At 40.8% G+C, this 17804-nt stretch overlaps 1 pseudogene; it reads left to right on the top strand.

The window, feature by feature from the left end:
* The first annotated feature begins 10923 nt into the window (after positions 1 to 10923).
* Positions 10924 to 14211, top strand: LOC137025229 (gastrula zinc finger protein XlCGF57.1-like; annotated as a pseudogene).
* The last annotated feature ends 3593 nt before the right edge of the window (positions 14212 to 17804 follow it).

Below are 17804 nucleotides of genomic sequence, written 5' to 3'. Positions count from 1 at the left end.
TCCTCTCGCTCGTCCGACCAGGGGATTGGTTTGCTTCTGTGGATCTAAAAGATGCATATTTCCATATCCAGATAGTCCCTCGGCACAGGCGCTTTCTGAGATTTGTGTTCGAGGGAATCGCGTATCAGTTTACCGTCCTTCCCTTCGGTCTATCCCTAGCTCCTCGCACGTTCACAAAGTGCATGAATGCTGTTCTCTCCCCTCTGCGTCTGAACGGAGTGCGCGTTCTAAACTATTTGGACGATTGGCTGCTCATGGCTCATTCAGAGAATGTACTGGACAGTCACAAACATGCGCTCATCAACCACCTGCAGTGTTTGGGGCTCCAACCCACACAGTGTATTTCATTCCTAGGAGTGAGCCTCGATTCTCTCTCTATGCAAGCCCGCCTGACTCCGGAGCGCGCGCAAACGGTCACGAACTCGCTCGCAGGGAAGGGAAATCGTTACCACGCTTTCAGAGAGCACTTGGGCTGATGGCGGCAGCCTCAGCAGTGTGTCGCTTGGGTATGCTACACATGCGCCCGCTCCAGGTTTGGCTGAAAGCCCGCGTTCCGGCGCGCGCTTGGCATTCGGGTTCAATGCGCGTATTGGTGACTCGCAATTGTCTAGAGGCGATAGCCCCTTGGATGAGCGACACGCTATACGAACGGGGCGTGATAATGGGGCAGGTAAGCAGATGCAAAACTGTCACGACGGATGCATCATGCACGGGCTGGGGTGCCCTTTGCGATGGCAGCCCAGCTTTCGGTGTTTGGACAGACACGGAGAAAGCGTGGCACATAAATTGCCTAGAACTGAAGGCAGTTCACCTAGCCCTGGAGCAATTTTACGATCAAGTCCACAACCATCATGTTCTCATTCGTTCGGACAACATGGCAGTGGTAGCGTACATAAATCACCAAGGCGGCATCAGCTCGCGCCCCCTCTTGAAACTCGCGACGGCTCTTCTGTTATGGGCAGACCAGCACCTTTTATCAATTCGAGCTGTCCATGTCCCCGGCCGTTTGAACTGCGGAGCGGACATGCTGTCGAGACAGGGTGTTCTCCAAGGAGAATGGAGATTACACCCTCAAACAGTGAGTATGATTTGGGACATATTCGGACGAGCGGAGGTAGACCTCTTCGCGTCAGCAGAGAACTCTCACTGCCCACTATTTTACTCCCTAACGGAACAGTCCACGCTGGGAGTGAATGCGCTTGCTCAGCGCTGGCCAAAAGCGCGCAAGTATGCCTTTCCGCCAGTGAAAATCCTGCATCAAGTGCTGTGCAAAATCAGGGAGGAGAGGGAAACCGTGCTGTTAGTTGCGCCGAAATGGCCCACTCAGCCCTGGTTCCCGGACTTGCTAGAGCTGTTAACACTCTGAGGTCTGACGGTATCGCCGGCGATACCACCGTGGTTTTTTTCTTATCAGTGTGAAAGAGACTCAAAATACTCCGTCAGTGTTGCACATACAATTAAGAGTTATACACCATTTTAATCTGTGGAATATCTTCTTTCATTTGTGTACACTCAGAGTAAAAACAGAATGTTGTGCTTTTTGTAAAATAAAGAAAACTAACATGATGCGTGATCTCTCCTCTCCCTCTGAACGAACTCCAATCTGATAGTTCTCAGAAAATGAACTGTAACTTAGTGAATACTAATGACAAAAAAATTACACTTATGTCTAAAAAAACATTAAGATGTCAGGTTTTAAATCATGCAAGTCAAATCGAAAACAAACCTTCTTTGTTTATGTAATCTGTATGAAAAGAGAGCCATGTCAGAAATCCGTGATTCAGCTCATTATCTGCTAATGCGGCCACGCCCACGGAGCGAGCGCTATTCAGACGCTAATTCAGTCAATACATGCATTCATTATCTCAATCGTGTATTTATTGTCTTGAAAAGTGTTTATCTGGATGTAAAAGTCATGGTTAGCGATCTCTAGAAGACATGCAGTTACTTCCTGTTTACTTGTCTTCTACAGATGAAGTTTAGATGAGTTTTTGTTTCTTTAGCGCCCTCCGGCTGCAGTATGTATTGGAAACTCCATTCATGGAATAGCCTCTTCTTCTTTTAGATGAATTTGTGGACTAAAATGCACAGAGCGCCCTCCGACTTCAAGGATGAATTGAAAACACCAGCGCTCATAGTAATGACAATGAATATTAAGTTAATATAACTCCTCTGTATAGAAAATTGACATAAGCATATGAGAATCCAATATTTCTCCAAATGTGCATGCTTTTAAACTAAAAGTCTATATTCAGACTCTTTGCATCACAGAAATACATTATATTTTAAAGTATAATATAAAACCATTACTTTATATTGTAATAATATTTTTCTGTATCATATATCATAATGAGCTTGAGACATCACAGAAGGTTTTTTTTCACAGCCTACCTGACTGAAAGGCCTCATTAATATGCAAGTCATTTCAGCTCATTACTATCCAATTCTTTTGTCTTCTCAGGTGAGAATGGCCCATTTTCAGTGGTGATTCACGCCTCCTCGCATACTGTGTTTCTTGGCAAAAAGTGTCTTACAAAAACTAAATCAATATATTGTTTTATATGAAGGAGTAGGCAGCATAATTTTTACATAATTTTGAAGCAAAAACTCTAGTCTACAACCTCCAATACCCTAAAGTCTTATGAACACAGATTTATTATACTTTTTTTGGCCTTATTTCAGTGACTTAAGTTTTTTGTTTTTTCAACAACCACGCATAAATGTTATTCCTTCAAAAACACAAACATGTACATACATGTTCCTCACATATTATTGTAGCCTAGTTTGTGCTGAATACAGTGTAATGACACTTTTTCCATTAATATGTTTATGAACAACTGAAAAAAGCACAAATGTCAGGGCATGTCAAAAGTTCTCCAGGCCCCAAATCAGCCTCAGACTCCAGAGAGTTAACGGGACCCCCCTGGACAGTCCCGCTAAGGAAGGACCTATTATCTCAAGCGAGAGGTTCGATCTGGCACCCAAATCCGGAACTGTGGGACCTGCACGTCTGGCCGCTCAGCGGAGCCAGCCAGTAGCTCTCCCTCAACGCGTGCTAGATACTATTGCTGAAGCAAGAGCCCCTTCTATGAGGCGTCTCTACGCTCATAAATGGAACGTTTTTGAGAGCTGGTGTACCTCAAACACGGAAGACCCTGTAAGCTGCCCAATTTCAGTTATTCTATCTTTCTTGCAAGAGCGTTTTGACGGTGGCCGCGCGCCTTCTACGCTCAAAGTGTATGTTGCTGCTATTTCAGCTTTCCATGAGGAAATCGACAATCGACCCATTGGCAGAAACGATCTAGTGACAAAATTTTTACGTGGAACGAGACGAATGAATCCTTCTCGCCCACCCACTATTCCTACTTGGAATTTAACTTTAGTGCTGAAAGCTCTGACGAGTCCACCATTCGAGCCACTGCAGTCGATTTCATTAAAAATGCTCTCCTATAAGACGGTGCTTTTACTAGCGCTTGCTTCAGTTAAACGAGTGGGCGATATTCACGCTCTTTCAGTCAACGAGTCCTGCATGGATTTTGGCCCGGGTGACTGCAAGGTCGTTCTCAAACCGAGAGAGGGTTATGTTCCTAAAGTACTCTCAACGCCGTTCAGAGCGCAGGTTGTAACTCTCTCAGCTTTTGTCTCTGGTGAGCCTACGACGGGGGAACCCCCCTCTTCGCAACCACTCTGTCCTGTCCGCGCTCTGCGCGTCTATGTTGAGCGCACCAGACAGCTAAGACTTTCAGAGCAGCTCTTCGTCTGTTTTGGCGGCCGCACTAGAGGACTGCCCGTTTCAAAACAGAGGCTTTCCCATTGGATTGTGGATGCAATAGCTCTAGCTTACAGTTCACAGAATATAGAATGCCCCATAGGTCTCCGAGCACATTCTACAAGGAGTATAGCTTCATCATGGGTGTTGGCAAACGGTATATCCATTGAGGACATTTGTTCTGCAGCAGGATGGGCTTCATCGAACACTTTTGCCAGATTCTACAATCTGGATGTTTCTTCGATAGCCTCTCGAATTCTGTCTGTACAAGAGAGCTAGGTTTGTTTAATATGTTCCTATTTAGTTTGCTGTATACTGCTATACACCAAGTGAGATGATGCCTTGTAATACAGAGCTTGCAGGCATGCTCCCCCCCCCCCCTTTTATGGGCGCGGTGTTTCAACAAGGTCCGCTAGGCTCCCCTTTTTCATTGCGTCCACCGCCTTAACTACCCAGATATTGTTAGAGCGGTTCCAGCTGAAATCATGTTGCATCATCCCTGCTTTTTGGCATTTGCAACAACCCTATGTTGTATTAATGAACCGGGACTTGCCGCTTCATTTTGAAATCACCGTAAGACCGATTTAACCGCTTGAATTATGTTTTCTATAATAATAGATCTTATTTGGTTGCACTAAGGTTTAACCACTGCTTTTAGCAAGTCAATTATTATTCAATAAGCGCCGCATTGCGTCGCTCTGTCTCTCAATAAGCTTTGCCGCCGCCTAACCAATCCATAATGGTTGACCTCAGAGAGGCTGGTGTTCAACTAGGTCCGGTGGTCTTAGGCTTATGTGTTTTATGCAATTGGCTTAATGCTTATGCGACTTCACTACCATGACTCAGTCATATAATACAGTATTCGCAAACATGTTTATGACTTCCGCTCTGCCATGCTGGACGTCCTTCATAGTAACACGGCGTGATTTGACACGTTCCCCAATGCGTCAGCATCTGACGCGACGTTGAGAGACCGATATTGAAAGGGAACGTCTTTGGTTACTGGCGTAACCTTGGTTCCCTGAAATGAGGGAACGAGACGTCGCGATCATGCCGTGTTACTTGTACTCAGGATTTTTCATCGCTTGCTTATTCAGTTGAAAGATTCTGACGAAATGGCGCCAAGCGCTGCATTATATAGAGGGGCGTGTCCCCTCACATTCGTGCACTTGAACGCCATTGGCTATTGCAGTGCAATAGCGCAATTCAATCAGGCTTCAGTATTTCTAGGAGAAAGGTGTTTCCCCAATGCGTCAGCATCTGACGCAACGTCTCGTTCCCTCATTTCAGGGAACCGAGGTTACGCCAGTAACCAAAGACGTTTATTATTAAAGAAGAGAGTGAAGACATGAAGATCGTAGAAACATTCAGAGTGAAACAAGAAGAAACAGAGGAACAAACAGGTTGGTTTAAGTCCAGTCCAGCTCTACAGAAAAGTGATATTTGTGAAGAATATCCTAATAAAGTGTTTTTATTTGACATAAAGCAGGTCAGACATGTTGAACACATGACCAGAAAAATACTAATGCTGCCTTCAACCTGTGTTCATTATTATGAGGTGTCACATATTAAATCAGGAAATAATCATTTGGACAACATTGTTTTCTGTAAAATTAATCCCAAAATCAAGAATAAACTTCTAAATTGAAAACAAAGAAAACCATTAATTTATTTCATTTAATTATGCAACAGTGTCTAACAAAAACAGAAGCTACAGTTACTAAAATTCAGATGGTCAAAAAGACTTAATTTATAAACAAAATATTATCATAATACATTGTAACATACCTGAACATAAATATTCATAGAATAAATCCAGGAATAAGTCAGTAGTTAATGTTTGTGAGCGACACAAACCGTTCAAATCAAAGACTCAAACTGAGCTCTAAATAAACATCTGTTGTGTCTTTCACATCTTCTGTCAGGTTCAGTGGTAAATGAAGCATCAGAATCAGAGTGTTTCTTCTCCAGAACTTCATTAAGCAGAAACATATTTGGAAAAAATATTGATGGATTCCATGTTTACTTAATATTTCCTTATAAAGAGCCGTCATTTCTATTCATTCTCCTCTAAATTATGAGATCCGATAAGCACCATCTGGCTCTGCCTCTTTTCGTGGTCAAATGACGATGACTCCTAGACCAATGATTGGCTACTGACCTGTCACTCATACTGCATGTCATAACTCCCAATAGAATGCTCCGCATTCTGTCTTCGTACATAACTAACAGAAACATTCGTACAGATGAAACATTAAGCTAATAAATAGATGGATATATATATATATATATATATATATATATATATATATATATATATATATATTAGGCAACTGGCTCTGATAATGATGATGAAGGAATGACTCTCTACTAGTTACTCTGGTCATGATCAACACCTGCTGGTGATCTGACTATCAACAGATGGAGATTATGCATCGATACTCTACTGCTATTCCTGCAGTTTCTTGATTTCCAATGTGGAATATTTCGCCAAATTTGAACCACTGAATTAGTGGAAGTGAATTTTGTAAAGCGAATTAAAAATCACTAAAACGTCTGTTGTTAAATTGCCTGTTAAATATTATATGTGGAATTTTTTAAACACAATTAATATTTTGTAAATGAAGTCTGTAAAGTGAATATGGATTATTGAATTTTTAGGGCCCGAGCACCAATGGTAAGGACCCTATTGTAATTGCTCGGTCAGTTCTTCTCCGAAATGAATCACATTTTTGAGGGCCTAAACATGCTCAAGCTCATGAACCTTTGCACAAGCGTCAGAAGTGGTGAAAATTTACATCTGATATGGGTTTCAGAATTAGGTGTGGCAAAATGGCTCGATAGCGCCACCTACTAAATTTCAATTAAGCGCCCTTCGCGCTATGTTTCACGTACAAGTATAAAATGTGGTACACACATCTAACAGCCCAATACCTACAAAAAAGTCCTTGGTGCAAAATCTGAAAACCCAACAGAAAGTGAGATATTTTGAGTTTTCTCTGTAAAATTGTTGTTTTTGTGATTTCCAGATTAAGAAAGACCTTTGCAAGGGTAAATTGCGAAGATCTAGAGTTTTCCCTGAAGGGCGTGTCCGTGGCAGCCTGACAAATTTCAATATTTTGCCATGAAACAGGAAGTTGTTGTAACTTGGGCATACAATGTCAGATCTGCCCCAAACTTGACATGATTAATTAGAGTCCTGGGGCCGGATTCACAAACATCTTCTTAAGAAAGAAGTTAAGAAAATTCTTAAGATAAATTATACGAAGTTCTTATGAATGTTCCTAAGTGCAATTCTTGAAAAATTCTTAGGAAGTTCTGAAATATTTTCTTAAGAACTTGGGGCAAGATCTTAATTTTTTACTTAAGAAGAAAATGAATGGTGTTTATTTGCATGAAAGGGGGTTATTGTTGAAGACTCGCTGAATGAAAAACACCTCAAAGCCTGTCACTGCCTGTAGATTAGGCTACCGTAGATATCATAATGAGCGCGCAGACTATTTTTGTTGTGGTTGTTTGACGAGAGCTAATCACTCTGTCATGTTTTTAATGGACCATTAAAATCGTTATTTTAAAAGAAAAACCTGTCTGAAGATACAACGTTCTTTCCCATTCATTGGTACACTCTCTTTTTTGTGCTCTCTCTGGAGTGAATGCATCCTGTATCTGTGTGTGCTGCCTCGCTAGTTCTAGCTTACGGAGCCCCACACGAAATGCAGGAAAAAAATAGTAGGCTAAATCATGCTCATGATTTACTAATTCTTTCCCTCGATTTGCTAAATCATGCACACTGTTTATAAATCACGGAAACAAATTAATAAATCGTGCTAACATCTTGTGCCATTCTCCGTACAAGCTTGAGGGAGCGCATCTCATACAGGTACACGCAAATGATCAATAGTGTAATTTCAGACTTTAGAGTGCTCGTCCACATTCAGGGTACATGTAATATGTATTATATTTAGCTAGCTAGTGTTATGTCGTATGCTTAACATTTGAAACGACCCTATAAATTTGTTGAGCATCTATTTAAGACAGGTTAGAGGTTATCCTAACTTTAAGAAGTTATTTACGATTTTTAAGAACATTATTTTCGGGAATATGAATACTTCTTAAATTTGATCTTAAGAACAATCTTAAGAAAAGTTTTTGAGAATACAAAATATTCTTATCTTTTTTCTTAAGTTTGAAAATAAGAAGAAATTAGCAGTTAAGAAGAATTTTATTCTTAAGAATGTTTTGTGAATCCGGCCCCTGGCATGAAGACATCTATATGTCAATATTCAGTTAGAGTCATAGCGCCACCTGTGGGCAACAGGAAATTACATGTTTTACACTGTGATTACCTTCTTGTGAAGATTTAACCAGGCCTGACAATTTTTCACCATGAAAGAGTAAGCTATCTTTATACCAATATTCAGTTAGTCATAGCGCCACCTGTTTGCAACAGGAAATAGCATGCTTTGCACTGTAATTTATTCCCTGAAACACATTTAAATATGCCATGAAGTTCCAAACATGCTAGAAACACTTTAAATCATGCAACACTTGGATAAGTGCTAATGCGATTAACGCCACGAAACAGGAAGTTGTTGTAACTCAAGCATACAATGTTCAAACTGCCTCAAACTTCACATGTTTGATAAGTGCCCTGGCCTGAAGACATCTACATGCTAAAATGAAGTTATAGTCATATCGCCACCAGCTGGTAACAGGAAGTGTGGCAAATACAAATGACTGACATTATCCTCCTATATTTATGTATTTAAAGCTGCAGTCCGTGATGTTTGGCCCTCTAGCGGTTAATAAACAGAACTGCACATGTATTGTGGAAGATATTTGTAGCCGGAGCTACTTTTCTCCATGTATGTCTATGGCGAGTCACGCAGTTACTGTGATACTCTGTGGCAGGTCCTATCAGTCCGGTCTGAAATAGTCAGAATATAAACACTTTATTATAAGTGTACCATTATGATTCAGGGTAAGACAAAAACATGGTTTGGATTCATGTTGTACATTCTCATTATATAATTTTTGTAAATTTTGAACACAAAAAAGTAGCTTTAAATGCATATTCCCCATCATGATCTGTTTTCCTAAAGCCACCAGAGGGCAGTGGCACGGGTGTGAGGGCCCTTTTTTCGCTGCTTGCAGCTTTTAGTAATGAAATTGTGTGAAATGCGTTTAGTTGAAATATTCACAGCTTACATACACAACCATGTAGAATTTCAGCACCCAAAATGTAAGCACTGATGCACAACATGCATTTGTTTGAGAGACATTTAACATTATTTCATTTGAGTACACAATCAGATGGTAAAAGCAGGTCATTTGTAACTTCAACAAGCAGTTTCTGTGCAGTGATGGGGCTTAATTCCTGATTGATTGAAATTCTTCACAAATACTATTTCTCTGCAAGATTTAACATGGTTCTGAAGACAGTATTTTTAAACATTAAATGGTGTTACATAATTGTTTTGTTTTTCTTTGTTCTGCTGTGTTCTCTTGCTAGCATTTGTCAGTGTTTTGGTTTCATGTTTGTAATGGGTAAGTGATGTTTGGACCATTGTGTTGGGTCATTTAAAGGTGCAGTATGTAATAATTCTGTCTGCTAGAGGTCGCTAGAGGCCTATTGAAAAAAAAGGCGCAGCTTGATGACGGCACGTTTGAGAGTGGAATCTTGGGACTTCATATCAAGGGACGGTGCAAAAGAATAGGGATTGGACTCGGGAACAAATCATGTTCATGGATGTGATTATTAACGTTACTGTAGTATGAAGCAGAGCAGGACCGAGTGCTGTGGGAGCTGAACGAGGCCGCTGGATGGCTTGTCTTGACAAATGGCATGCAATTAATTTTAAAATGTATTGTATGATGGAGAAAAAAGATAAACGTGTTGAACTATATAACAACAATTAGTTTTCTGTCCATAAATATAACAGATGTTCCCTTGTCTATTAAAACGTGTAATATATTAAAGCAGCTTTGGTGTTTCCATGGTTTCTACAAAATAAAACCAGAAACCGAGGGTAACGCGGGTATGACGCCATTGACATCTGACTCCTCACACGTCCCGGAGCCTTGATTAAAATTGTTGGAAACATTTGGGATATTGTAAGTACTCAAGTGAACAAAATATATAACACTGGCCTAGTGGTTTTTGGAGATTTTACTGCAAAAATATTATATATACTGTACCTTTAAAGTTATAACAAACATATTCTGCTTCCTTTCTGACAAAATATTGCTGGTTATCTTTTAATAAACAATTACCTGGAATAACTTTGTGATGAGTTTTTGGTATGATGGTTGAGGGGGGAGGTTTCCCTCATTTCTTTATTTATTTTATTTTATTTTTTGCGTCTTAACCCTTAGAAGATGTAGTAAATGGGAGATTGAGATCAGTCTATAATTAACCAGATCTCCTTGATCAAATTGGGCTTTTTAAATTAAGAGTTTAATTGCTAGTTTGACAGTTTGAGACATGATCTGAAGTGAAGAGTGAGCAATATTGAGAAGGCTTATCAAATTACTTTCAGTAGTTTAGTGGGTATAAGATGGATTTGATGCTTTTGTCACGGGGCAGGCCCCTCAGGCTGCAACCACCCCTAAACCCGTACCACCCTTGGGGAGTCGGACAGCGGCCAGACAAGGACGACAGACAAGGCTTCAAGTAACACCGTATTTTATTGAATATAAAAAGGGAATCTAAAAATAATGAGTCTTCTGGGCAGGGTCGTTCCGTCCTGCGGACCCACAGAGTGCGATATAGGGGGGTGCTCTAGGGAATGGCTTCGCTATCTTCCAATGGGAAAGACGGGTCAGGGCTCACACTGGGAGGAGACTGCTGTAGGACTGTTCAGGTACGTATTTCAGGTGACGTACTCCCTTCTTCCCAAGGGGAGGATGGGTCAGGACTTACGACCGGAGGGTCTGTGATGGGACAGTTAAGGTACGTGTTTTAGATACGTACTCTTCTTCTGCAGATGACAGGCAGAAAACTGACGGCTGAGGAGCTCCACTACCAAGCAGTCCGGGATATATTCCAATATGAAATCCTCTTGATGGGCTGGCAGACACAGAGCTTACAATAGGGGAAGTTCACTGCAAAGCAGACAGGTGAATACAGAGATACGTAATCCTCTTCTTCAGCAATGACAGACAGGGAACTTACAGCTGGAGGAGCTTCACTGCAAAGCAGTCAGGTGAGTATTCAGGTATGGCTTCCTCTTGAAGGAAGCTGGAGGAGCTTCACTGCAAAGCAGTCAGGTGAGTATTCAGGTATAACTTCCTCTTGAAGGACTGGCAGACACAGAGCTTACAATGGGAGGAGTTCACTGCAAAGCAGGCAGGAGAATACACAGATACGTAATCCTCTTCTTCAGTAATGACAGACAGAGAACTTACAGCTGGAGGAGCTTCACTGCAAAGCAATCAGGTGAGTATTCAGGTACGACTTCCTCTTGAAGGACTGGCAACCACAGAGCTCACAATGGGAGAAGTTCACTGCAAAGCAGGTAGGTGAATACACAGATACGTAATCCTCTTCTTCAACAATGACAGACAGAGAACTTACAGCTTGAAGGGCTTCACTGCAGAGCAATCAGGTGAGTATTCAGGTATAACTTCCTCTCGAAGGACTAGCAGACACAGAGCTTACAATGGGAGACGTTCACTGCAAAGCAGGCAGGTAAATACACAGATACGTAATCCTTCTCTTCGACAAGGACAGACAGAGAACTTACGGCTGGAGGAGCTTCAATGCAGAGCACTCAGGTGAGTATTCAAGTATAACTTCCTCTTGAAGGACTGGCAGACACAGAGCTCACAATGGGAGAAGTTCACTGCAAAGCAGGTAGGTGAATACACAGATACGTAATCCTCTTCTTCAGTAATGACAGACAGGGAACTTACAGATGGAGGAGCTTCACTGCAAAGCAATCAGGTGAGTATTCAGGTATGACTTCCTCTTAAAGAAAGCTGGAGGAACTTCACTGCAAGCAATCAGGTGAGTATTCAGATATGACTCCCTCTTGAAGGACTGGCAGATACAGAGCTTACAATGGGATAAGTTCACTGCAAAGCAGGCAGGTAAATACACAGATATGTAATCCTTCTCTTCAACAAGGACAGTCAGAGAACTTACAGTTGGAGGAACTTCACTGCAAAACAATCAGGTGAGTATTCAGATGTAACTTCCTCTTGAAGGACTGGCGGACACAGAGCTTACAATGGGAGGAGTTCACTGCAAGCAGGCAGGTAGATACACAGATACATAATCCTCTTCTTCAATAATGACAGACAGAGAACTTACGGCTGGAGGAGCTTCAATGCAGAGCACTCAGGTGAGTATTCAAGTATAACTTCCTCTTGAAGGACTGGCAGACACAGAGCTTACAATGGGAGGAGTTCACTGCAAAGCAGGCAGGTGAATACACAGATACATAATCCTCTTCTTACTTCTTAGAACGTGACAGAAAGCTCAGGTAAGTAGTGGACACCCGGCGGGTTTAAGTTCACACTTCACACATCAAACAGTGCATCACATCACTTCATCACTGCAATTCAACACTCAGTGGGAAATACATATATAGATGGCCGTCGCCCATTTCTGACCTGGCATTCACGTCAGGAAGTCCCATAAACAAGGAAGAGGATGGAGATCAATTGAACTACTCACAGTCTCTCCCAAACAATCTTACTGTCCAGCGATTTCCTCCTTCCGATTGAGTCAACGTGCTCTCTCTCCCAAACTCACAATGCCGTGCCTGATTGCCAGTCCCACTTCCTCTTCTCCACTGCTCACTCTTCCTCCGAGATTCACAGTCCCCCAACAAAAGAAACAAAAAAACGCCCCTTTCAGTGCATCCTCTCTCCTTTTATCCTACCCTAAGGGCAACGTGTTCCAATGTGCACCGCTGCCGGCAATCTTCACTAATCACCCCATTCGCGGGGATTTTTCGCTAAACCGGAACTAGCCTGGTGTTCCGTTGTTATTGGTCCGGCGGGAGGCAATCGCGGCGAACATTAGTTCCGCCTTGACAGTTGGAATTTTTGTCACCTCGTGACACTTTAGTTGGTTTACATGTATAAATGTTTTGATCTGTTGTTTTGTGCCATTAAAGTGGCATTCACTTTTTTGATGTCTTTTTTCACCTTAGACCTGATGGCACTGAAGGAGGAGAGTGAAGTACTGAATGAAATAGAAGATAAAAATCAACATAATCATCATGATGTCTTTGCTGGAGAAAAATTGTGTAGTTGCTCACAGCCTGAAAACAATTCCTCACAAAATATGGCTAAAGATACAGGTACTAGAAGTCATTTCAGCTGCGAACAGTGTGGAAACCAGTTCAAACTAAAAGGAAGCTTTAACAGGCACATGAAAATTCACACTGAGAAGCCTTACACATGTCCTCAGTGTGGAAAGAGTTTCAATCAGAAAGGACACTTTATAGACCACTTGAGAATTCACTCTGGAGAGAAACCCTACACATGCCTTCAGTGTGGAAAGAGTTTTGATCAACATGTAAACCTGAAAGTCCACATGAAAATTCTCACTAGACAGAAGCCTTACACCTGCCAACAGTGTGGAAAGAGCTTCAATCAGAAAGGACACTTTAAAGACCACATGAGAATTCACACTGGAGAGAAGCCTTACACCTGCCAAGAGTGTGGAATAAGTTTCACTATTAAAGGAAGCCTTAACAGGCACATGAATATTCACAATGAATCTAAGCCTTACACATGCCAGCAGTGTGGAAAGAGTTTCCCTGAACATGGAAGTCTTGTAGTCCACATGAGAGTTCACACCAGAGAGAAGCTGTACACCTGCGAACAGTGTGGAAAAAGTTTCACTCTTAAAGGAAACCTTAACAGACACATAAGAAATCACAATAGAGAGAAGCCTTACATATGCCTTCAGTGTGGAAAGAGTTTCACTGAACATGGAAAACTTGAAGTCCACATGGGAGTTCACTGGAGAGAAGCATTATACATATTCTCTGCATGGAAAGACTATTATTCAAGAAAGGAATTATAAAGTCCACATGAAAGTTCACACCGAAGAGAAACCCTACACCTGCCAACAGTGTGGAAAGAGTTTCACCCAAAAATGAAACCTTGACAGGCACATGAGAATTCACACCGGAGAAAAGCCTTACATGTGCCCTCAGTGTGGAAAGAGTTTCATTCAGAAAGGACACTTTAAAGTCCACTTGAGAATTCATACTGGAGAGAAACCCTATACATGCTCTCAGTGTGGAAAGAGTTTCAACCAGAAAGGACACTATATAGACCACATAAGAATTCACACTGGAGAGAAACCTTACACCTGCCAACAGTGTGGAAAAAGTTTCAACCAAAAAGGAATCCTTAACAGGCACATGAGAATTCACATTGGAGAGAAGACATTTATATGTTGTCAAGGTGCAAAGAATTAAAAAAAAAAAAAAAAACACGAGTACCCCACAGGGATTAATTTTTAAGAGAACTGTTTTATATGTCTTCAGTGTGGAATGAGTTACACAGACAGGATTCAACTTAGGAATCGTGTAATAACTCACAGTAGAAAAGCCTTTCATGGGCCATCTCAGTGGAAAGACTTGGCAAACATCCCAAGTGGTTTTTAGATAAATATATAAATATGTGTTGCATTTTTTTTCCTTTCAACAAAAAAATAAACTTGATCAGAAAACCAATGTAGTTTTTTGCACCGGCTAGAGGTCTTCAAGTGTCCACTTGAATCCGAAAACCTGAGGTCTGACCTGAGACCCAAGGAGGTTTGGGTCCAAAACTTCGATGAGTGCCTTGGGCACGGGTCAGGTTCGGTACTGCGTGTTTAGGCAGGGCTTTTCTTTTTTTTTTTTCTGTGTGTGTGCTGAAGCCCTTTGCTGGAGATGAGGTAAATAGCGTTGCAGACAATCCTAACGAATCCATGATTTATTAGGCCATAGATTTAATTTGAACATTTTTCCAATTCAATGGTCACAATTGAAAGCTGAACTCAGAAATAAGTAAATAAATAAATGAAAGTTATGGAGCAGTGGCCAAATAAGTCAGCGGGACAGTGGGATTTTTTCTGACTGACTGTGGGGCTGCAGGTTGTGCATACGTCAATGCCATTTACGTTTAGGTCCAGTCAGCTTCTACAATAAATGATGTCAGACTCAGGTCTAATTTCATCGGGTCTGTCTTAGGTCAGGTTTTTCTTTTAAAAAATGTATTTATGCATGTCGGGTTCAGGTAAGATGTGGGATCTGAGAAGACCTCTAGCACCAGCTCTGCAGTTCAACACTGTAGTCAACTCATGTTGCATTTATTTATATCGCAATTTATAGAATTGATTTATTTAAAGCAAGTTTCTTTACAGCATTAAAGGTGGACTCAGTAGGATTTCAAAAACACTAAGTTAGTCGTGCTGACAACAACTACAAACGTCTAACCAATCAGAATTAGAGGACATTTGATGCAGCTGCTGTGCTGTTGGCGACTAACAGTGAACATTTTGTATGTACTCCTGTGTACTGTGTGTTCAATTTTTGTGCTTCCTTGTCGTTTGTTCATCAATTGCACTTTATTTTTCGTGAAGCAATTTGTTGTGTGACAGCTGTGATAAACAGACATCCACTCTCTATTGCATGTGTAAAAGTGGCCAGATAATGAGAGTTTTGCTGTTAAATCACGGCACACTGACGACCTCTAGAGCATGAGGTGTTAAGCATCATTGATAGTGTATTCGCCTCGCATGCCAGCATCGATCGGGCCAGGGTTCCAGACCGACACAGAGCAGGGTGGTTAGGATTGGAGTGTGAGTTTTGGGGGCAGAGCATTGGGGGCAGAGCAATGAAGAGAGGGGTGGATTTGTTTGGGTTGATTTCAAATATCAACAAAGCCCAACAGCGTTGTTCAAAATCTACTTACCACACTTTTAAACATGGAAAAACAGCACCAGTGTCACTTTCAATTAGAATTACAATTTCATTTTCTATAATAAAGAAGCTCTCATCAAAGAATTTGGAGGCCACTAACCTATTGAAGGGTCACCCTCATGCCGTTCCACACCTGTAAGTCCTTTGTTAATCTTCGGAACACAAGTTGAGATATTTTTGTTGAAATCTGATGGCTCCATGAGGCCTCCATAACCAGCAATGACATTTCTTCTCTCAATATCCATAAAAGTACTAAAAACATATTTAAATCAATTCATGTGAGTACAGTGGTTCAATATTAATATTGTAAAGCGACAAAAATATTTTTGGTGTGCCAAAAAACTAAGTTTGTGTTTAAGGATCACGTCCTTGTCTTGCAGAGAGACATATTTAAGTTTATCCCAATTAAAAAGCAAGAGCGAGTTTTCTGGTTGTGTGGAAAATGACCATGCACCTAGGAGAGAAAATTTTGGGAAGTTTTAAAATAGCTACATAAAAAACAAGATATGGCATAGTTTGTTATTCACGCACCATCTGACAATGAGCCTCTCTCAAAAGTAACAAGCTTCAATCACTTCGAATCTTAATGTGTCTCTTAATTTGGGGCTTGTAATATGGCAACCCATCTTTCACAATGTTTTTTGATGCTCGTCTGACAGTTCTCTTCCTGTATCTGCTTCTTTTGATTGTGTCCAGATGTAAAAGCCATTCTTAATGTAGTGCTTCACTTCAGTGTGCATCTCAAATTTTGCCATATCTTGGTTTTATGGTGCTATTTTCCAGTTCTGGTTCTCACATAGTTTGGCAGCTCCACTCCAAATGCCTGCACAACATGCTTCAGAACCAGGAAACTTCCCACAATCTTCTTCAAAGGGGCATGGTCATTTTCCACACAACCAGGCTCCATGGCCTTTAGCCTCCTGACAAACTTGTTAAGGTTCTCTTTGTACTCTTTGTAAATACTTTGAATGTTGCAATCCTATTGGACTTATGATGGCTACCTGAATCGTAACAAAGCACTGTTCGCCAGAGGAGAACTGTGAACAATTGTATTGTCTCATCCTTTGGCCTTGCATCCAGGCTTGACCATTGTTGTCAGGCAGTCAGACTGCTGAACAAACACTGTCCCCCTCTCCCCCTCTCAATCACTTAAAGTATAGTAGTTAAGATGCACCATCTTCCAATAACCGCAATAACTATGAACTGGACTTTGCATTGCTGCAGCACACTCAATTACACACTTTTTCCGGTTATTATATTTTATTTATCTTATATATTACATTCCTTGTTTGTTACATGTTTTACTGTTCTGTATCACGCACCACCCTCCAACAACTGCAATAACTGAAGATCTGGACTTTGCATTGCTGCAGTACTCTTAACTATCAACTTTTTCTTGGCTACTAGAGGTTATCTATCTTATGTTTTATATTACTTGTTTGTCACATGCTGTCTGGGTTATATATTGTGCTATTGTAGATCTTTTGCACTTTATGAAATCAATTGATGCTCTAATGTAATCTCGTTGTATTCTTACAATGACAACATCTTATTCTGAACATTGTTTAAATCTTTGTTTTTAGCTCATTTTTATTGCCTCTTTAAAGTGATAGTTCACCCAAAAATGAAAATTACTCCATGATTTACTCACACTCAAACCATCCTAGGTGTATATCTTCTTTCAGATGACCACAATCGGAGATATATTTAAAAATATTCTTAGTCCTCCAAGGTTTATAATGGTTGTGAAGGGGTGGCCACATTCTGAAGAGAAAATAATGCATCCATCCATAAAATTAATCCATATGACTCCAAGGGGTTAATAAAGGCCTTCTGAAGTGAATCGATGCATTTGTGTAAGACAAATACCCTTATTTAAAACGTAATAACTTTTAAGACAGCCATACGCATTCAACGTACATCCAAAAAGCATTAACTTTTGTAATGTAGTACACAATGACATGATGCGTTTAAGTGTAGGATGTCATGTCATTTTTAATTAGCTTTGGATAAAAGCATCTGCTAAATGAATAAATGTAAACATAAGCCTGTTTGGAACAATTATTTATTCAAAATTGTCAACTATGTGTGTATTTAAATTTAGT

Source organism: Chanodichthys erythropterus, chromosome 8 (genome assembly GCF_024489055.1).
Source record: "Chanodichthys erythropterus isolate Z2021 chromosome 8, ASM2448905v1, whole genome shotgun sequence".
Taxonomy (NCBI): Eukaryota; Metazoa; Chordata; class Actinopteri; order Cypriniformes; family Xenocyprididae; genus Chanodichthys; species Chanodichthys erythropterus.
This window is presented reverse-complemented; position numbering and strand designations above follow the sequence as displayed.